The sequence below is a fragment of the Anoplopoma fimbria genome, chromosome 2 (genome assembly GCF_027596085.1).
Source record: "Anoplopoma fimbria isolate UVic2021 breed Golden Eagle Sablefish chromosome 2, Afim_UVic_2022, whole genome shotgun sequence".
NCBI lineage: Eukaryota > Metazoa > Chordata > Actinopteri > Perciformes > Anoplopomatidae > Anoplopoma > Anoplopoma fimbria.
The window spans coordinates 16,602,469-16,625,118 of NC_072450.1; the positions used below are offsets into that span (position 1 = coordinate 16,602,469).

At 45.7% G+C, this 22,650-nt stretch overlaps 1 protein-coding gene across 2 annotated transcripts in view; it reads left to right on the forward strand.

The window, feature by feature from the left end:
- Positions 1-22,650, forward strand: part of gse1b (Gse1 coiled-coil protein b) — a 115,283-nt gene that overhangs the window by 9,161 nt on the left and 83,472 nt on the right. Inside the window, exon 1 of one of the 2 annotated variants that reach the window (XM_054611068.1) lies at positions 8,211-8,379. The exons of the other annotated variant lie outside the window; for it this stretch is intronic. The gene's annotated coding sequence lies outside the window, so the exon portion shown is untranslated. Of the gene's footprint in view, positions 1-8,210; positions 8,380-22,650 lie in introns of those variants that run through there. 2 annotated transcript variants of the gene reach the window in all.

Sequence of the window (22,650 nt, forward strand, 5' to 3'; positions counted from 1 at the left end):
CCTAATGAGAAAAAATGAGATGCTCCCAACCGGGGAAGAAAGCATTTTGTCCTTTACATGTTCCCTCAGCCTCTCCTCTGCTTGTCGTTCTGTCACTGCCTTGTTCTCTTTTCATCTGCCTTTCACATCCGTGCTATTGCTAGTGGGGTGCCAGTGAGTTGGAGTCACCAGCCATAGATCTCCCACAGTAGCATGAACACAGCCTCTGGGACACGTCCAGACTCATACAGTGCTGACAGCTACACCAGGGATGGTATATACTGTAGCAGAACAGTGCTTGCATTTCTGTGCATTTGTTGGAGTTTATGGATGTTTACAGATACCCTGTTTGTAATGGCTGCTGCTCTGTTGTGTATGTGTGCAAGTACTGGTGGCTGTGTTTATGAGGAGAACAAGGGAGGAATAGAGCCGAGACAATAGGTGGAGAGTAGGAGGGAGACAAGAGGTGCACAAACACTCGGAGCTCCATTGATCCTCTCCTCAGTTCAACACTGACTCCTTGACCTCATTCAGAAGCACCTCTTTGTGTGTGTGTGTCTGTGTGTGTGTGTCAGTACAGCTGCGTGTGTGTACGTGTCAAAGGCCTAGGCATGGTGCGATATATTTGTTTACAACAACCGCAGAGAATCTCAACCTGTGTCAACCTGTACCCTTTAGCGGCCTCATGAATATTTAGACGCACACAGCGACCTGCCCTCGCACCGCGCTCTTCTTGCATAACGTTTCATTTCTGTAGGAGACACCCACATGAATGCAGCGCAGCCCCCCACCTCCAATACATACATTGACACACACACACACACGCACACACACACACACACACACACACACACACACACACACACACACACACACACACACACACACACACACACACACACACACACACACACATACTCCTTTCTTCTTAGTGTAATGGTTTAATGGTCTGTCCTGTCCTGTGTGACTGGGACTGTCCTAGGTGACAGGTTTATGGACATTTTATCATTGTCAGCGTGGACGGACAGCTGTTTACAGCCTACTGTTAAACACGTTGGCCACTGTCAGTTAGCATAAATCCCCTAGTAGGTCGAGCCAGTGGATAACACACGTCGACCACGTAAATCATCAAATACACACATTCTGTGTACAGCAGGTGATCATTCGGTCAACCACTCAGTCCTTTTTTAACCTTCGTAATAATACGGACATACCTCACACGCAAACATCACACACATGCTGTAGATCTGTGTCTCAGTTATTTACGGCTCCCTGCCATCACGTTAACATCCAGCACTATCTTTTCCTCCCTCCTTCCATCTCTCTCTCTCTCTCCCCACCTCCCCCACCGTCTCCCGTCCCCTTCAACTATCATTTAGCTTTACGAGGTGTCCTAAAAGAAGCCTTAGGTGTGCTCCCCTCCCTCCTACCCTTTAAGTTGGAGATATTGATATCCTCCATAAATCAGACGTGCCTCTCACTGTTACCGACGAGAAATTGATGACAGAAGGGTGTGACAGGAGGGGAATGGAGCTGGCAGGGAGTCCTAGGAGTTTGCCTGTGTGTGTTTGTGAGGCCTGAAGTGTGTGCTGCATACAAACAGACCTATTAAGAGAAAGAGAGGAGTTGGTTTGGCGAGGCAGCAGGTAAAGTGAAGGAGAGAGGCCGCTAATCGAGAAAAAAAAACTGAGACAGAGAGACAGAGATCTGGACAGATAGGCAGGAGGAGGGAGGCAGATTGGTTTCTATCTTTATGAGCTTTCGCTCTGTGTATGATACTGTTGCTATAAACAAGAGGTCAGCTGAAGAGTGGCTGTTTATAAGGTCCATCTCTCAGAGTGAGCATATCAAAAAGCCTATGAAATCCTGATCAGCCTGCTGTGGTTTGTGTGTCTTCTCTGTGTGTATTTGTGTGGTTGTGTAATCCGTCAGAACCATTAGCAACCATCTGTCTCACATTCTTAACAGAAAAAAAAAGCAAACACACTTTGTGTTGTGTATCACGCTGTATGAGTTAGCTTGAAGTTATGCGTTTCCTTGTGACTACGTGTGTGTTGCAGCAGAAGGTACAGTGTGATCTGTATCTACTGGTGAGACGTAACAAAAATATAGTGTTCTTACTATCAAAGAAACACCTGGTTATCGTTCACCATAAAGCTTATGCTTGCATCACTTCATGTTTTCGTGCTAAATGCATTAGCATACAGTAGGTGTAGCTACTAGAGGAGATTAGAGTAATCTCACATGAAGAGATACCAAGTCACCTTCACCATGTGGTTGGTCCAAGGTTGAGTCATGCTAACTTGCTCAGCACACAGAGTTTAGTTCATCTTCAGATGTGGCTAAATGGTGTGATTAGTAAACTTGTTTACTGTGTGTGTTTTATTTTTGTATATACTTGTCTGCCTGTGAGTGTGTGTATGTGTTTGTGCACTCCGACTGCTGTTTTTTTCTATTCCACTGGGGATAAAGAAAAGGTTTGTTTGATTAATTAATTCTGTTAGACATGAATGTAAATGATCAAAGGGGCAGATTTGCATTTTGTGTTTAATTATTCATGAGCTGCGATTGCTCATGAATTAGGACACCTGTGAGGGCTTTCTCCTCTCAAGCTCAGACACTCCGCTCATGCACATATGCAATCACACTCTAGCACATCCTGGGATGTGACCCCGTGTGTTTAACCAGACCTGCTCGTCACCCCTGTCTGTGTGCACCACTGTGCACAGGGATGCAGGTCACCGCGGGTTCATGTTGGTATTATTAGGTTAGGTTGCCGCTCTGGCTTGGGTTCAAACGTTCTGATTAGGTTACCATGTAGTGCTAAGGCTCAGACTGTCACCCTGACTGTATGATTCATCTCCATGGAGACAAGAGGAAAGCTCTGATCTAATTACCCATACTGCTGCCATCTCAGACTTGAGGAGAGGGCTGGGTGGCATGAATAAGGCTAGAGGAGCAAGTGAGGAAGAGGCAAGGAGCAGCGCATAGAGGTTGTAAAAAAAGGAGGATAACAGAGAAAGAGGAGGAGAAATCAAGTGAAAAGAGAGGGGCATGAGCTGATGCCAACAATAGAGGGCTGGACAAAAGCAGGTATTATTTATCTTCTTTCTTCTTCCCCTTCCTCCATCTCTCCCCTCATCATCAGCAGCATCCAACTGCTGCACAAATGGGCCCTTGTTGCCATGGATATGAGCAATGGTTCTCCCGTTCTGCTCGATGGGGCTCAGTGATAAATGGCGGGATGTGGAGGAAGTTAATAATTCATCCCGGGGAGGGAGCGACCATTCTGGGGAGCGTTACCTAGCATAATGGGTTAAGTGCAGCGATTGCTGTGTGCCGAGCAATAGACTCACAGGAGGTGATATATATATAAAAAATGAATAAAGGCTGAGTGGAGCCTGCTGGGAAGGAATTGTCAAGGGAATGTGTTGGTGTGTGCGTGTGTGAGGGGTGAGGGGGTGGGGGGTGGGGGGGGGGGTTGTGTATGGGAAGGAGGCATTGTCATTTCTAGAAGTTATAAGATTGTCAGGCAAAGAACAGCGCAGACTTAATAGTGCATCCTCCAGGCTTTCGGTAAAGATCTCCTCCCACTCCACTTTTAAACAATGAAAAACAGCTCAATATGCTTCGGGCTTTGAAGTGCGACGGCGGCAGTGACAGATGAAGCCGCTGCAGAACAGAGGTGCAGGCTTTAGCTGTGTACACGGTGCCGTCATTATCAGTGACTAATTGACACTTTTGTGCACATAAAGGGAAATACATACATCCATGTAGACCTTTTCTGTTCCTCATTATGCAACATTACTTGTTTATTTGAATATAACATTTGTCATTTTCCTCTCTAGAAGAGCCTATGATGCGTTTTATGGTTTGTACTCCATTTTGATTGTGTGAGGGAGAGACGGAGAGCGAGAAAGGGCACACGGGGTAGGCCCACACCTCCTAGAGCATTAACGCAGCACCTGCTTCACGTCTTCTTCTTAGCAATTTATGAGGTGCTACACTCTTAGCGCTGCCTCCCTTACCGTCCCTCCATCTTACACTCCCCCCTTCCTTCTCATCCCTCCCTCTTTTAGCCCAGCTATCTCTCAGATCTTGCAGTTTGAGGCTGATGGTGTGTGCCTGGGTTTATGCAGGGGTCACCGTATTGTGTTAATCCCAGAGAACATTTCAGATCAGCTTGATTTCATTATTGTCCCGATGCCCCATATGCAGGGCCTCAAAGCTACTTAAAATGATCCTCTCCTAGTGATGGGAGGAAAGAAGCTCTAGTCTGTTATCTGCGGCGGAGCTGGAGTTTATTGTGTTGGACACTCTGCTGCGTTCCTGGAGTGGATTCGGAGCATAACAAGCTTGTGTTAAAACATAGCAGAGCCCTGCATCTTTCCCCTGTATCGCCTCCCACTGATTATTTGATGGGTTTTTCAGCGCTCACGTCTGGTTCGAGTCGTGTAGTTTGACTTTATTCTCCTTAGACGTGTGTGTGTGTGTGTGTGTGTGTGTGTGTGTGTGTGTGTGGTGTGTGTGTGTGTGTGGAGTGCATGCATTGTCGCATGGGAGTGCATGCATTGTCGCATGTGTGTGCCCTGTCGGAAAATATGACTTGTGGTTCCTTTTTTATTTCTTCTCCATTTTGTTTTGGAGTGTCTTTGTTTTCCAGGAGCCTTTTTTCTCAGCCTCCTTGTGGCTGATAAGTGATGCAGATAGCTGTGATGAATAATATTGTCTGACAAACACACACACACACACACACACAAATTAAATCTTATCCTCTGAGTGAGCTGAGCTGTTACGGATAATGTGTGAATGCGGGCGCCCGTGTATGTGTGCTTTATTCTCCTGAACATAGAGCGTATTTTCAGTGAGCCGTTACGTGGATTCTCAAAACAGAAGGCCCAGCAGTGACGACAGACATCTGAAGGAGAGAGAGAGGGAGGGAGATAGGGAGAGGTTGGATAGGAAAAAGGAAGATAGGATGGAAAGACTGTGATTATTCTCTGCAGGTGGAATAAAATAACACCGCCTGGAGTTCAGTAATCACCATGTTCCAACAAACATCAGAAAGAGAAGAAAGAAACATGATGAATTGTAATTTCCATGGTGTTTGTTTGTTTTTTAATACTACTGTTGTTGTAGTTTTTGAAGCGGCCTTCACTCAGAAATGACAGATGTATATCACAGAGGTACAATACAAGGTGGGCAGAGCAGCACAGACATGTTAAAGCAAGAAGCTGCTGCTCTTTTTTTTTTTTTTTTTTTTTAAATCTCTGCTCTCCTGGTGTCCACTTACTCATGTCTTTATCTTTTTCATGAGCTTTCATTGTCATCGCCACACAATGGGGTTAGACAGATGCCACAACGAGCTGTGACAGGGTCAGCCACATACCGCACAACACACAAAAAGCACACACACACCTCCTGACACCCCCACACACACATTGCCCAGGGTTGGTGTCAGTGCCCTGCAGGTACACGACTTTTGTGTGGTACCCTGACTGACAGCTTCATCAAACCCTCACCCTGTTGTACTCACGTGGATACATACATGCACAGTGATACTGACACACACACACACACACACACACACACACACACACACACACACACACACACACACACACACACACACACATACACGTGTACAGACTCATGGCCCCCCCAGGTTGCCTTTGTTCCCAGCATCTGTTTCCCTCGGTGATTAATTGCAATTAGCGAGAGGTTTGAAGGCCCGTGGAAGAACACAGCAAGAGGAAAAACATCAAGATTAATGAGGGGGGGCATTCATCAGAGTGAGAGAGAGAGGACAGAGAGAGAGAGAGAGAGAGAGAGAGGGAAGGCTAGGAAGACAGAGGAAGAGGAGAGAGAGGGGGAGGGGAGGATAAGGAGATGACATGGTAAGAAGGGAGGGTCTGGGAGAGGAGGAGGTGGAAAAGGGAGGGATGCTCAGATGTTAATGACGTAGAAGATGGGAAGAGTGTGGCATGCAGCAAAGGAGGGAGAGCAAGAGCAGAAGACAGAGAGAGGAAAAAGAGAGAGAGAGAGAGAGAGTTGTCAAAGCTCAGGCCACAGAGCAACACCACAGGGGACTGATTAAATATGGAAATTATAATTGCTAATTGACCTTTATTAATCAGAGCAGTGGGGGGAGGGGGTGGGGGCGATTGCATTTTTGTGTCTCTTTGCGTGTGTTAGCGTGTGTGTGTGTGTGTGTGTGTGAGATTGTGTATGTATAAGCATGTGTGTATGTGTGTGTATACTTGACTTTGTTTGTGTATGTGTGGTTAGTCGATGCCCTCATACAGCTCCCTCTTGTCTCAAAGAGCTCTCTCATGTTTAAACACAGCACAATGGGAGAAGCAGCTAGAGCAACACACACACATATGCATACACGCGCACACACACACACACACACACACACACACACACACACACACACACACACACACACAAACTGGGTGGTAATGAGAGTGTGACTATGCTATGGAGAGCTAAATAGGGTCACAGAGAAACCTCACTCTTTGGGCTGCCAGATGTGCAATCATGAATGCATGCATGCACTCTCATACACATGCAGACAAGCAAGTCCTCTCCTTTTCCTCCATCACTCTCCTTCCTCTCAATACTTTGATGTCTTCATGCCTATTATTACACTTCAGAAAAAAAACCTGACACCTTGTTTCATTTTGCATTAGACGCATGTCGACAGAATTTCGCTGCCTTCGACGGGCATCCATAATCACACACACACACACACACACACACACACACACACACACACACACACACACACACACACACACACACACACACACACACACACACACACACACACACACACACACACACACACACACACACACATGGATGTCAGTCATGTAGCCAGATCACACATATTTGATTAGAGACTCCCTAAATTCATTAGCCCAATGTGATTTAGCCAGCTGTCATTAGAGCCACATGTAAACTGGTCTGTAGTGGTTTGATTTGGTTTCAGCTCGTCGAACGCATCAGATTCCTTCTCTGTGAGCTCTGCAGGTCCTATTCACTTATAACCAATCACCGCCCCAGAGATCCATTAATCACAAGCCTCTTTTGTTGTCAGCCACTTCACTATTCAAGACATATTTTTGATTCAAACACAGTCCTCCACTGTCGGCCACTGGGAGCAGTTGAAGATAAGCGAAGTGCTTTCCTAAAGGGGGCCTTGACAGTTGAAAAAAAAAAAAAAAAAGACTTCTGTGTGTGTGCTTTTATTTCAAGATTTTCACTGCTCTTCTGAGGATTTAAAGTGGAAACTGTCTGTGTCGGTCTGCTGGTGCTGCTCTCTTTGAATCTGTATTCAACTGCTGAGGGCGAGAGACCCGAGAGACAGAGACGGGCCGGTCCTCCCTTCTTAGCCCTGGCTCCTCTAATCCTGTTAACTCAGTTTAGGATCAGACCGCCATGACTGGTCTTCTACACCCTTGCACCCCCTCCACCCCCTCCCCAGGGACCAGAGGGGCCCCAGAGGCCTCAAAGGGACAATTGTTGCAGGGTCCGGAGGTGCGATGAGGGTGAGGGGTCAGCCATCAGCGGAGATTAGATAGGTCACATACACACATATAGACATTTAGAATATACTGGCATCCCAATCTCTCTCTCTCTTTCTCTCTTTGTCTCCCTTTCTCTCTCTCTGTCTCTCTCTTGCTCTCTTTCTCCCTCTCTCTCCCTCTCTCTGTCTCTTGCTCTCTTTCTCTCTATCTATCTCCCTCTCCCTCTCTCTGTCTCTGTCTCTTTCTTTCTTCTCTCTCTCTCTCTCTCTCTCTCTCTCTCTCTCTCTCACTGTTATCTGAACATACAGTCTGTTCTTTCCCATTTCCCCCAATCATTCGATTTCTCATTGGGCAGCAAAGAAACTGGGCAGTTCGCACATCACTGCACACACACACACACACACACACACACACACACACACACACACACACACACACACACACACACACACACACACACACACACACACACACACACACACACACACACAGAGAGAGAGATGCTATATACTCTACACTCAATGCACTGGACTGGCTCAGCCCTTTTTCCTGCATTATTCCTCTTTTGTGTTATTAGTGAGGAGCCCACCTCTCCTTAGGGAGAAGATTGAGGGTCTTGGGAGGATCAGCTTTGACTTTGACTTTTGCCAATTTCCTGAGCATTCACCAACACACAGCAGTGGAGCATGGATGGATGTTATGCCTTATCTGTCCAGCAGAGGTCGCTTGGCACAGTCGAGCTCAGGATTCCCCCCTTTTGTCAGGACTGCTGACTTTACTGATCATCTATGCGGGAATAATGGCTGAAATCAACCAGTGTACAATGTTAATGGCATTTGAATTAGAACACTTCAAAATTAATTAGGTAAGTAAAGTATGCAACAATCAAAATGTCACTGTTGATAAAGCTGTGCTTCCTGTAAGCAGTGGTGGGAATCGGCAGACTGATTTGTTTGGTGTTATCAATCTGGGTTAGGCTCTGCTGGCTCTAGGCGTGTTTCATCTACGTTTGTGTCTGTGCACATGTGTGTCTACGGCTTGCTTGTATGAGTGTGTGTGTGTGTGTGTTTACCCTTGGGTAGGGAGACAGTTTGATTGAGCTCTGCGCCGTAAAGCTGTCTGTTTGCCAGACGGTTTGTCTCCTAGCCAAGACTCTGCAGCAGAGAAGAATACAATGATTATCTGTCACACGGCAGCAGCGTTCTCCATCAGTCTGGCTAGCAACAGGCCGGACTGCCCTGTACAAACCTCAGACCACACACTGAATCAGCCCTGGGACCTTTTCAACTCTGAAACTTTATGGGTTCTTTTGTCTGTGTGGTAAATGTTCTTTATGTTTACCTTAAGCTTGATACAACTGTTTGGCTTTCTCTGTTCGACTTTAAAAGGCCCATAGGAACACATATACAGCTAGTGCTGTTAGCAAGTCTCTTTCTTGTTGTGGTTTCTATATGTGTGTGTGTGTGTGTGTGTGTGTGTGTGTGTGTGTGGGCCACGCAATGGTGTTCAGACAGAAGTGTGAGCGGAATGTCACCAACCTTTAACCCCTGGGCTCATTAATGTGGGGGGGGTGATGATGTGGCAGTGGGATAACTGGTGCGTGTGTGTGTGTGTGTGCGTGCATCCAGAACGGTGTCAGAGCAGACATGATTTATCACGTATTAGTAGGCAGAGAGGAGGGGAACAGGGCTCTCAAAAAGCCGGGGGTTACAAGGTCAGGTCAAAGGTCGTGAGAGGTTAGAGTGCTGAGTGAATATCAAAGAGCACCCTGGGAGCTAGATATGGCCGACCGGGGCCAGATAGGCTTCCAGGGACTGACTGGCTGGACAATAGCAGGTCAACACACACACACATTCACACACCTTACACACAGGCCTGTGTAGGTGGAGCGTATAGTGGCTAAGGTCAGTGTAATCGTTCAGAGGTCAGTGTTCAGGGGAAATAGTCATTAGATCAGACCATGGATTTACTTGGCCCCTCCAACTCACTCACCCACACACACATACACACACACATTAGTACTCCAGTGTGGGTTACCTCTTGACAGACTGACAGCAAATATGTTCTAAAATACGCATCTAAACCAAGCGTGCTGGTACACCCAAACAGACATGTACAAGCAGACAAAGCCCCACAAAGGCAGCTAATTTCACACTGACTCTGCTGGGGCCCTGTTTGGGCACGGCTGTGAAGCACAGACAGAGAGACAGATGGTGCAGGGCTGGCAGGAGGAGTTTCTGCTGTCCTCTGTGCGTGCATGTGTGTGAGTGTGTATACGTATGCGTTTGACTGATTGTTTATGTGCATTCGTGCCTTATGTGCGCGCATTCTTCTGTGTCTTCGTGCATTTTCAAACATCACTTTGTACTCCACACACCAGCGGAGTTGAGGCTTCAGGCTACTCTAGCAGTGCTTCTCCTAACTGCTTCCTGTTGCCAAGCTAGGTGTCAAGAAATGTTACCCCCAGCACCACCTCTATGTCTTCACAGACCTTTTTTTTTTCTATCCATTCACAGTGTGTTGTAGGAGTTGTTTCCTCTCTAAGAGACTGCAGTGGAGACTGTGTATATTAAGCATGACGAGGACCTGTTTGAAGTTGAATGTAGCTGGCAGTGAATGAAACAAGCTCTTGTATCTTTGTGTTTTGCTTCAGGTATTGTTTTCTGTTGCACTGTGCGCACGTACATAACTGTGTTTGTGTGTACCTGTGTTGTGTGGTTGCTGTCACTGAAATGACTGGTTGTCACGATAGCTTGTGCATAGCCAAAGCTTTTTAATGTGCTTGCATTGGCTGAATTAGGGCCATAGGGTGAGCAAGATAGAATAAATGGATCTGTAAGGCAGGGAGGGAGGTAGGAAACAAGATGGCAACAAACTAGGAGGATGATGAGAAGAGGCAGGAAAATAGATACAAATGGACAGTAAAAGGAGAACATTAAAGTGGAGATGGGTGATTTTTAGAGGTGGTGCTAGCAAGCTGTTTTAGCATGCAGCAGCCGGAGGCAAGACTAATGGGCTAACAGACAGGCTGACAAATAGGGAGACTGACTGACTGACTAACTGACTCATAGTGAGGCTAACAGACGGATAGACGGACAGGCTGACAGCCAGCTAGCCAGCCCGGCAGACAGACAGGGAGCCAGTGTCATCACACACTGGGAGAACAGGAGGACCGAGAAGGGTTCATATTCTCCAGGACAGGTGGCAGAGACATAACACTGCTGCCACCTGGCACTCAATACCCTGTGTCCTTTTCCTCCCTTGTTCTCTCTCTGAGCCATAATATTGCTATCAGCTCATGACCTGGTCATACTCCAGAGCCCCTGCTGTGGTAATATAGCAGAGCCCTGTTTTTCCCAGTTTGACTTATTTCAAAGACAGAGAATGTCCTCTTCTAAAGGCTTCACCCTCCCTTTTGTGGGGTGAATAGACCAGGCAGGCAAAAGCCAGCATGGTAGCGATAGGTGATTACCATCCTCCAGCCTGCCTCGGACTCAGAGAGCCATGCAGGTAAACCCCTCTGTCCCTGTCAGTCAAGGCCAGGGCGGTGGGGGGCACTCTGAAGGCTGGACCCTGACTCCCCCAAGTAGCAGAGGCCACCTGCTCCCATTCACCGCTCCACAGCCCTGTCTGCCCCGCTAGCGCCACGCGGGCTAATTAAACTCAGTGTGGCATGTACACTCTTACTCCCACTCACACTGAGAGACACACGTACGCCAGCTCACATCAACTGTGTGAATTTGATAGCACAAATAGACACACACAAACACACACACGTAAAGAATAATCCACCCACACTCTTTGGACAGGAAGAAATAGAGAAGTGAGGAATGCAAACATTCTAGCAGAAACGGTTGAGTTACACACATAAACACAAACACCACATATACAGATTACATGCTGCCAACAGACTGTCCCACTTTAGAGTCGGAGTGTTCTATTTGGCGTCCACCCACAACTCTTCTCCTCTATCTGATCTCACTGCAGCATTTTTTCGTGGTCCCTAGACAAACCAGGGAGGACAAAGATGTCGGTGACTTCATATGGATACCTGTTTTAGATCGGAAAAGGCTTTTCCCTTTATCTTTAATTCTCCTGCTTTTGTTTCCAAATGCTGGAAGAAAAGGGCAGGAAACTAATATCAAATGACTATATACAGCTTTAAAGTTGCTCAATAATATATTCATTATTAATAAGGAATTCAGAGCATTGTCGTGGCCTCCGCGGTGACGCAGTGGATCCGGACGGTGTTAATAGCGTAAACCATCATGTGAGCGCAGGGCAGAGCAGCCGCCATTAGCGAGCCAGTGGGGCACAACAGAGAGACTCACATGCCAACCTTCTCTCACTCCCAATGCATCAAATACCGCAGCTTGGTTAGTGCGCCTCGGCGTCTGACACTGATGCATAGAGGCTTTTGTATGCAACTCACCGGTTTTGCGACCTCCTCCAATGCAAACACTCCCGCGTCCTTATTAAACGCTCACAGCGGCTGACGTAGAACAAAGCTAGCGATAGTCCAAAAAGGGAGATGGATGGGTCAAACAAACACAGGGCTCGCTGCCAGCTGACTGCTGTTCGTGTCTTGTGTGAAATTAAAACTAGACGTTGACATTTTGTCACATCAGTCAATCAGTCAGTCAGGTGAGTCATTAGCGCCATGTGTGCACTGAATGCATGTGTGGCCGGCTAGGTAAACAAAGTACAGAGAAACTCGGATTACAACACACAGAGAGGGAGAGTGACTTCATATTCTGCTCAGGGAAACATTACTCCACTTGTTTGTTCCTATATTAATGCTATGAATGTTGCACATATCTTGTACCTTTTAAGATATGTGTATGTTTCCTCTTCATAGATTTTCAAAACAACTTGAGTCATCTCTTTAGCAATTTGGAAAGAAAAATCCAAAATAGAATGACTTCTGCAGGGAGAAAATGAAAGTGTTTGGATTAAGTTTGGAAAGCTAACTGCGTCTTAAGCCTTTTGCAGGAAGGGAATGGAGAGGAGACAAATATTTTGGGGTGATGAAGAGTGTGTGTGTGTGTGGGTGTTTGCGTGTGTGTCTCTGCATGAGAAAGGCGAAGGCAGACAGCATAGAAAAAGAGGAGATGGTGCCGGTGAAGGACTTTGAGAGCTGTGACTGCTCCCTAAAATGATTTTAGGCCCAGCCCTCCTGGACCCCCACAGCTTCCAACATGCCACAGGGAGTTGTCCCATAATCCTCTGTTCCAGGTAAACAGCTTTCTTCCACCGAATGCCTGGACCCGTCTCCTGCACACACACCGTTAAAAAGCTCTCCTTTGCATATGCCTTTAAAACCTCCACCCCTCTTAAAGCGCGGGGCCCCTTATCTGTAATGGAACTCGGATGCACAGACGCTGCTCTGTAATTGGTGCAAATTAGCCTGATGTTTGTTGATTTGTGGCTGATGAGGTGCTTAAACAAACATCAGAGTATCACTGTTTGTCTAGTATGTTGCTGCCTTTTTATACAAGAAAATATCAGATATTACCATGGAAACCATGTTGAGCGATAATACACTTTACATGTCTCTTCTTGGTCAGGTTACACAAGGCCATACAAGCTCTTTCCTCTCTTTGTTGCCCTTGATGGTCTGCTGTTACCCTGCACAGATGCATGATGGGCAAGGCTGTTTTCTCCTTCTCTGTGTTTAACAAAGTCCTTCTCTAGACAGAAGAGAAACTCCTCTGTTTACACTCCATCACGCACACTTAAACAATACTCCCTCGCCTCTGCCTTCCATTCCCTCTTTAATCTCTCCCTCCTCTCTTTTCTTTTCGTTTCTTTCCTTTTCTCCATCCACTCCATTTAGCCATTAGGTCGTCTCTCATCTGCATAAGCTTTCCGTTGTAGCACTTGATTGCACTGGGCTCCAGCTCATGTTTATTAAATAAGCCTTCTTGTTGTGTCAGCCCCACAGCTTGCCCTGCTCCCAGCCTCGTCCTACTATTTCCTTGCTTGGCTCCTTCCCTCGTCGCCATCTCCACCCTCTCGTCTTCCCTCTCTCTTTGGTTGCCGTGCTATTCCGCCCTTTCCCTCCCCTCCCCCCCCTCTCTTCTTATTCCTCTGTGGGTGTATTAAAGGCTGTTTCTGTTGGCCGTCACTCTTCATAAGTGGTGTCTTGCTCAATGTGTTCGCCCTGTTCCCTGTGCGAGTGCACCTCAATGCCCCGGTGCGCGCTCTCTCTACAGGCCCCACTCAGAATGGAAATGAAGGGAGTCTGTAATGAGTTCCACTCAGCCAGGGTCCCCGACCCCACCGCCATCAGCCAGCTTAGAGGAGAGAATCAGAGAGACGGAGAGGGGGCAGAAAGACGGGGGTCAGAGATGGAGAGAAGAAGAGGCTCAAGGGAAAACACAGGGCTTTTTTTCATTTTTTTTTTACACCCCCCTCTTTTAGTGCCTGGTTGCCAAGCTGCTACAATGTTAAGCTGGCCTTTCTTTCGGTCTATAGGGAACAGTATGGGACCGTGACACGGACCAGGAGAGGAGAAGGGAACGATTTTGGAGGGGGTGTTTGAAAGTGGGAGGAGAGAGGTGGAGGAGAAGGACGACAGACCAAAGCAGAGGACAGGAGAGATGATAGGATTAAACAGGGAACAAAGGGATTGACTGTATTTTCAACAGAACATATGGGTGATGAGAATACGTGCTGTAGGACAATGACGACAACGATGATGACGACAACGCCGACAACCTCAGCCTCCATAACTGATATCATTCCTCCTCCTGACAGCTCATCCTACAGTGCGACATCACCTCTGCTCTGCTCTCACCAGGGCAGGATCCTGCTTTGAGTTTCATGTAGAATGAACCTCTGAATAAAACTGTGAGGTTGAATGTAATTAATTGATTTAAGTCTGCCAGGATTAATAGCCATGCATTTATAGCCAAAACTTTTCTGAAATCCTATCGAGCCATGCCCTCCTTTTGAGTTGCTGATGGGATGAAAATAAAACAAAAAGAGGAAAGTAGCAGGTATCCCCATTTTTTATGGACCAAATCTTCCTCAAACAACATTAAACGCAGAGGGAAATAGGCATCTAGGTTAAAGGTGGTTGAAAGCGCAATAATTTTTGTTTAGGTCTCCAGGTTACTTTTTCTTAGATGACATTTTGACTTGTCACGGTAGGAAAATCACAGGTGTTATGAATAACATGAACGATGGCAAACAACCGGACTCTGAAACTGAAGCAGCTAAATGAAATTCAGCCATCATTCATTTTATTATTTACACCTGTGCTTTTCCTCCTGTGACCTGTCAAAATGATTAATAATTTTGAATAAATTGCCCTGTAATATGATTTAAGAGTCTTAAGCAGTTGACTCAATTTCCATATATACATTTCTCTGGTCGTGTGTGTTTGTGTGTGTGAGAGAGTGCATATAGTGTGGATAATTATTTTAGAAGTTGATGAGTCATATAAGATGTTATTTACACAACTTTCTTACCCTGTACACCAAAGCAGTCAGCTGGAGAAGCTGGAGCCGGGTCAACACTAACTCCTAAGATGTGTGTGTGTGTGTGTGTGTGTGTGTGTGTGTGTGTGTGTGTGTGTGTGTGTGTGTGTGTGTGTGTGTGTGTGTGTGTGTGTGTGTGTGTGTGTGTGTGTGTGTGGAGAGAGAGTGAGAGTTGTGTCGGTAAGGCTGTGATAGATGAGAGACAGCTGATAAGGAGACCTGGGGTTGGAGCAGTCAAACAGTGCACAGATACAGAGTGGCTCGGTCTTTCTTATCGTGTGTGTGTGTGTGTGTGTGTGTGTGTGTGTGTGTGTGTGTGTGTGTGTGTGTGTGTGTGTGTGTGTGTGTGTGTGTGTGTGTGTGTGTGTGTGTGTGTGTGTGTGTGTGTGTGTGTGAGTGTGTGTGTCTAACCGGACTGTTGTACACAAGACTGTCTGTTTGGAGGCAGATGCCTCACTGGGCGTGAAGCCCAGGAATTGTGTGTGTGTGTCTCGGTGAAAGAGGGTAATGGCTGACTCTACACGGCCTTTGACCCTGCTGGGCAGCACAAGTCCTCCTCTGTTTCTCCTCACACTGATTAGAGGGTCAGAGCTTACAAACCTACACACATACACGTAGTGTGTCTCTTTTTGCTCTGCCGTCAGCACAATAGAGAAGGAGAAAGAGGACATTCAGTAACGCTGAGAGAGAGAGAGAGAGAGAGAGTGAGAGAGAGAGAGATGTGGGGTCAAACTGAGAAGAGAGGAGAGAGAGAGAGTGGAGAGACGTGAAGTGAAGCACATAAAGAGAACAGCGGCACAACATGGATTTGCACAGATAAGACAGAAAAATGGATAGCACAGGATATAGGCTTGGAGAAGACAGATATGCTCAAACAAAGATAAAAGAGAGGCGGCTGAGAGCGATATATACCTGGTTATTAGAGGCAGAGGGAGCAAAGGATGAAAAGCAAAGATGGGTGGAGTGAGAGTATTAGAGAAATGGTGGCTTTTTTTCTTTCTTTGTCCTTTCTTTTCTTCTAGCTCTTTAAGGATGAATCATTCAGCAATCATTTATTTTTCTGTTGAAGCATGACTTTACCCTCTCTACCTTCATGCCACCTCTCCGTCTTTATATCTCACACTCCCTCCCTCTCTCATATCTTTCCATCTGAAATGAAAAGGAGAAGGAGCAGGGTGTTTGCACAGCCACAAGATGCAACGGTTCTGAAGGACACACAATGTCTGAGAGCAAGGTGTGTGCGTGTGTCTTTCAGAGTGTGTGCGTGCGTGCGTGCGTGCGTGCGTGCGTGCGTGCGTGCGTGCGTGAGTGCGTGCGTGTGTGAGACACAATTTTAGCCCTTGAGGCAGCTTTCCTGGCATTTGACTAAAGGCTTGGGTGTCTGCAGGCCACTTTGTGTATGCATGCATGTATCTCTAGTTTGCATTTGTCTGCGTGCGCACAAGTGTGTATGTGTGCGTGTGCGTGTGCCTGTGTGTGCGTGTGGCACTGACCCATGTAAAGAGACAGTGTGTGTGTGGGGCATGCATAATGGATGCTCACCCTGCCGCACACAAGAGTGCACAGCGCCGTGAGGGATTCCCAGCTTAACAAGCCTGCCTGAGTGTGTGTAACCGAGAGAGGCAGATAGAGAGAGAGAAAGAGAAAGGGAGTGTGCTTCATCCATTACTGATCCTAAAGGGAAACCCAGTGCCAACCCTATCATCTTTTTCTCCACCAGTATAAACCTCTGCTAATTTTTCTACTTCTGTATACTGTATTTCTTTGTCTCTGCAGTTCCTCTGTTGATTTCTGCAGTACGTTTTTTTAACTCCACCGTCTACTCCTCCATCTCGGAATGCACATCCTCTCTCCTTTTCTGTTTAATTGTGTCTTCAAACATTCTGCGGTATCTCTGCTTCCCCTGTCCCTTCGGAGTGGAAATGTCATTTGTTTACTGAACTGCTCCAGAGAAGAGCAGCCAGAGTCTTCCACCTGTTAGACACTGATAGCATGTGTTCATACACACACACACACACACACACACACACACACACACACACACACACACACACACACACACACACACACACACACACACACACACACACACACACACGCACACACGCACACACACACACACTCGCTCCAGTTTCTCTCAAGCCACTGAACATTGCGTGTCATCCTGACTGTGACATACACTTCCTCTGTGTGCGGTTACTCTCCAATTACAGAGAGAGTGAGAAAGAGAGAGGGAGACAGGAGGTCACTCAGAACAATTAAGACAGATGAGAGCATGCAACTGAGGAATCTGATTTTTCTTAAAGAGATTTTTTCTTTCCTTTTTAACCCTGTGATCATGATGACAGACTGATGTTTCACTCTGTGGGTGGAGCAGGTTCAAAGTTCAAAGGTCAGACTGTTGTGTAACCAAAGAGGAATGGAAGTCTCCCCCTCCTTGGCTCTTACAAGGCCCTTTTCATAATGCACCTTAAACTGTAAATGTTGTAGCAGCTCTTCAGTTCAGAGACATGTGGGAACAGGAGTCGATTCTCTATCTTAGACACTCTGGCAGTTTGATGGCGAAGGCTCGAGTAGGATTTACAGAAGTCTTCCACTGGGGCTCTAGTAGCAACATGATATCATAAAGCATGCAAATGTTTATGACGGTCTTAAAAATGACCAAGGGCAGAAATGTTTGTCGGATAATGGGGATTGACAGGGTGACTATTTATGCACAATATGAGCCTAATACAATTTAATTAAGAATAATTGTTACATTATAATTCAAATTAGCAGCGACTGAATAAATATATGCTTCTGTTAGAGGATGACTGCCTATGTTACCTGTGCGCAAATAGCTGTACTTTATGAATATGAAAGCATTTAACACTTCATGTTACAAATAAACAACAGACAGAGCGTAGTAATATATATCCTGTGGGTGTAAGGTTATTGGAAAGTAATGCCTGATTGCTGACTCAAAATCACAAATTCAGTCATTTAGAATAGAATAGTTTTGATCCCACTTAGATCAGGTCAATATATATTTTTTAAATAGTTCCAACACATTAACAAAAGACGCACGTTTTCAAATGGCAGGTGATTAAATAAGTGAAACCCAAAAGATAATAGCGGAAATATGGACACTCTGAGAAACAGATTTTTGCAATAAAGATTTCTGAAAATTAGACAAGCTGTTTAACCAATCTGTATGACAGCACATGAATGCACCCAACTGTTCAAATTGTCAGAATAAGTTCACCTTTATTAGACGTGTTACCAATGACCAAGTCTTATATAAGCACTGCTGATCTATCAGGATGCAAAGTCATGAGGGAGCAGACTAGATAGGAATATTTAATAGAGGACTCTTTATGAACATTGTTATTGACCTAGCAATATTGTGGATTTCACAAGACAAAGTGGCTTCATAAAAGCTCACACACACACACACACACACACACACACACACACACACACACACACACACACACACACACACACACACACACACACACACACACACACACAGTTTTCGGACAACAGCAGAGTGCTGCAGTCTTAATCCACAGAACAGGATGTCAGCTTTTTCTTGGGTTTCGAGCATGGCTGAGGGCAGCGGGCAGAGCCCAGAGGTGTCAAGGTGTCTGGGGCACCGCCGAGGGATGCAGAGTACACTTGGCAGAGAGCAGAGGAAAGGCTGTTATATGGTCAGATAGAGAGGTTGAAAGAATTCTTTATGTTCTTTATTTTATTTGCTCTCCTCTCTGCCTTCTGTAAACAAAAATGAGAAGGAAGAATGAGAAAGGTGGAGGGAGAAGCAGAGGGGGCTTGGTGGTTGAGTGGGAGTAATGCAGAGGGAGGTGTGGGGGGAGGAGGGGGTTCTCCCCATTGTAATAGCTGGGTCAGCGGGATCCCTGCCATTCAGGATTGAAAAGAGGCCCCAATTAAATGACTTCGTAGAGCAAGCTAGCTGGAGCTGTGTGTGTGTGTGTGTGTGTGTGTGTGTGTGTGTGTGTGTGTGTGTGTGTGTGTGTGTGTGTGTGTGTGTGTGTGTGTGTGTGTGTGTGTGTGTGTGTGTGTGTGTGTGTGTGTGTGTGTGTGTGTGTGTGTGTGTGTGTGTGTGTGTGTGTGTGTGCAAGTGAATGTTTTCTGAATGTGTCTGCATCGGTGTGTGTGTTCTCACAACTAAATATGTGTGTGTCGTTGCTGGTGAATTCTGGAATGTAGGCTTGACAAGTGTGTGTGTGTGTGTGTGTGTGTGTGTGTGTGTGTGTGTGTGTGTGTGTGTGTGTGTGTGTGTGTGTGTGTGTGTGTGTGTGTGTGTGTGTGTGTGTGTGAGTGTTTCTTTGTGCGTGCACACACGCTCACTTTTGTGGCACCGGGGTTGACTAGGTACTTGAAGTGTCGCCATGGTGCTGTAATTAGCGAGCAGAGGGTGAAAGGTCGGCCACAATTCTGCTGGCCCGGGACAGGACCTCTCTCAAGAGCTGGGGGAGCCGGAGGGAGCAATGGGTGGGGTGGGGTGGGGGGTTGTGGTGAGGAGAATGGAGAAGGGAGTGTTTTCAGAGCAAAGACTAAGCACACAGCTAAAGGAGGCTTCTGACTGAAACAGGAGAGAATAGAAAGCCATTAAGCAGTGTTAGTTTTGTAACGGTTATCCGCCCCGCTCTCACCCTGCTGGCATATGTCGACATGTTTATTGTTGAATAGTGTGTGTGTATGTGTGTGTGTGTGTGTGTGTATATATATGTGTGTGTGTGGGGAGGTAAGACAAGTTTGGACATTTGAGTGTGGGCTATGAATTTAAATGTCTGTTTCAGTTTGTTAGCTTGTGACGCCCCTCAATCTTGAAGTAGCTTTAATCTTTGGAGAAAAAAGAAAATAGATTGATTGTGAGGGTAAAATGAAAGAAAAAGCAAGCAGTGCCCGGGTGAATTCATGCAGGGGGGTGAACTATGAGGGAGATTTAAGGAGAGAAACGGGAGGAGGAGAAGGTGGGAGACTTCAGTTGTGAGGGATAAAGGTTTTAAAAAAGCCTTTTAAACACTCCATTAATGTCTGTCTGCTTGTGTGAATGCGTATTGTCATCCGTCTGCCTGTCTGTTGGAGTATATCATCGTGACTCTGTAGGAACATCTTCCATTGCCGCCATGTTTCACTAAACATGGCACGCCGGGCTCTCCACCCTGCTGCAGTGTATCAGTGAGGAAGTGGCGTATGAATTAGTAAAGCGACAAAACAAGTTCCCTCCATCTTCTAAAACCTCCTGTAGATGTCCTGTCAGATCTAGCACTGTTGAGGAATGGTATTATGACACTTTCTGTTCTGCTCATACACGGAAAAAGCACTCTCTTTATTAAAGTATAATGTCTCCAGAGGGAGGGGAAGACAATTGTTCTTGTCAGTTTGTCAGTTTGAGTTGAATATAAAAGTAGGCCTGTTTAATATTAGAGACTCCTCGCGCAGTCAATATCATTTTTATTTTCTAATCCCATTCAGACTCACATGCAACTACCTGCTTGCTCACACACACATACACACAGATACACACATGCACATGCAATATTGTGTTTTGTATTAAACAGTGTCGTCTTTAAAGCAGACAAAGCACAAATAAAAAGGTGGTTTTGAATCCATTTTACAGCTCTTGATGATTGTCTGTTCCCATGTCTATGTGTAAATATAAAGGCCTATTAAAGGGCTTTGTAATGTGGAGGACAAGATATCAGCGCTCATGGGGATGGCATGATGTGTGGGTGTCTAATGCAGAGACAGTCTGTTGTTGAAGACATGAGGCCTCTCTTTTAGTTGGCATATGGTGTTCAACCACACATGCTGCAAAATCTGCCAGGGACATGTGTGAGAGGGTATGCACGTCTCCGTATGGGGTGAGATTTGTGCCACAAAATCTCTGAGTTTGAATGATGTGTTTTGTTGAAATTGTGATCAGGGGAAATTAAAATTTGGATCTTAAACTTATGTTTAAAAGTATTTGTAATATTGAAATTGAAATTTTGACATTACTGATAGGGTATGTGATGTTAAAATAAAGAACATGGTTGAAACTTTGATACACTGGAAAAAATAAGCTTAAAAATAGAATTAACTGAAATATTTACATGGCTTAGTCGTTAGTTGTAATGAAACTGAGTACAGAAGTCTACAGTGACACGTGATGAAGATCTACCAAATTAATTTGAATCAAGTTTTATAAACGTTTTTTTCTCCAGGAGCATTTTAATATGCTAACGAATTTAGTGTACCACAGCTTTGTGTTCAAAAGAAATCTAAATGAATTTTTGTGGCTGTAAAAACATTCATGATCACATCCTGGATTTCACATCTTGTTGAAGCTGGCCTTGCTTTGTGCTTACTGTAAGTCAGATATTCACAGAACCTGTCACAGTCCTTATGCAGATCCTGTATTGGTGATTTTTAGTTGTCAATCCCATAACTGCTGCATCACATCACAATGAATGCCTGTTGCCTGGTACAAAGAGTGAATATTAATTGATTCACATTTGATTAAAAATGGAAAGTATGGGGGTTCTTTGACATTATTATAACTCACCATAATGGAATATCTTTGTCTATATTATTTTGGATTATCTTGAAGTAAGATCATTGCTTTTAGGTGAGTAGAAGCCAGATGTCTTGTTGGGACAGATTTTGCTTTCTGACAACAAAATATCATGTCTTTCTGTCTGTGTGTCTTTGTGTGCACTATATGTCAACTGTGGAATGCTTCACTTGGCATTCATTCCTGTAAAAACCATGAAAACACTTGCCTCCTGTTTCTAGTTTCCGCCTTACGTTTTCCTATTGTATTAATGTTATTTTAAGCTTATTTTATGTTTGTTTTTTTTAGACTCAAATTAGGATATCTTGTCAATTTACGGTTATTTTGGCCAGTCCTAACTCTTCAGTTGGAATAAAAACTTTAGATAAGGGTAAAGCATGCAGTGGTGAAAGGTCCTCACAAGTGCATTAAGACAAGCATGTGTGTAGGCCTGTTATCTTCATGTGTGCACTGTGCTCTACATTGAGGGAGTGCGCCTGTTAACTGTGTGCCAACTGGCATGGAGCCCTTGGCAGTGGGCTGGCGTTCGCGTGCCCGCTCAGCTCCCACCACCTGTCTGGTCCCTGGAAGAGTCACGGGGCTCATGCAGGGAGGGCCTCCTCGGTGTGCGGGGGGGTGGGTTGTGTACTGTCTGCTTATAATATGTGGGGCTGGGGGGCAGTTTCAGCCTGGGAAAAGGGCAAGCTAGGGGGAGCAGGGAGCAAGTTGGCCACTTGGACCTCCAGATCTCTGCCACAGGAAGGGGATGTGCTGCGGAGACAGTCATACTGGGATGTCCGTCGCCTAGCCTGGGCGCTGCTACCACCGAGAGCCAATGAAAATCTGCGTCTCCTTCCCTCAGTCCATCTGTCTGTCTGCCTGTCCATCTGCATCGTGAATTAGTGTCTCTATCTTTTTGACTGTATGTTTTTTCCTTTACGAGCCCAGAGGATGCCAGGAGGAGAGAAGGAGGGATGAAACACGGCTCCTCCCTCTCTGTTCTTTTCAGCAAATCAGTTGCGTAAATATTCAACAGTCAGTCAGTCAGTTAGCAATAATTTCTCCTGTTGTGTTTGTTAAAGTATTCCTCAAGAGATCAGGGGAAGAC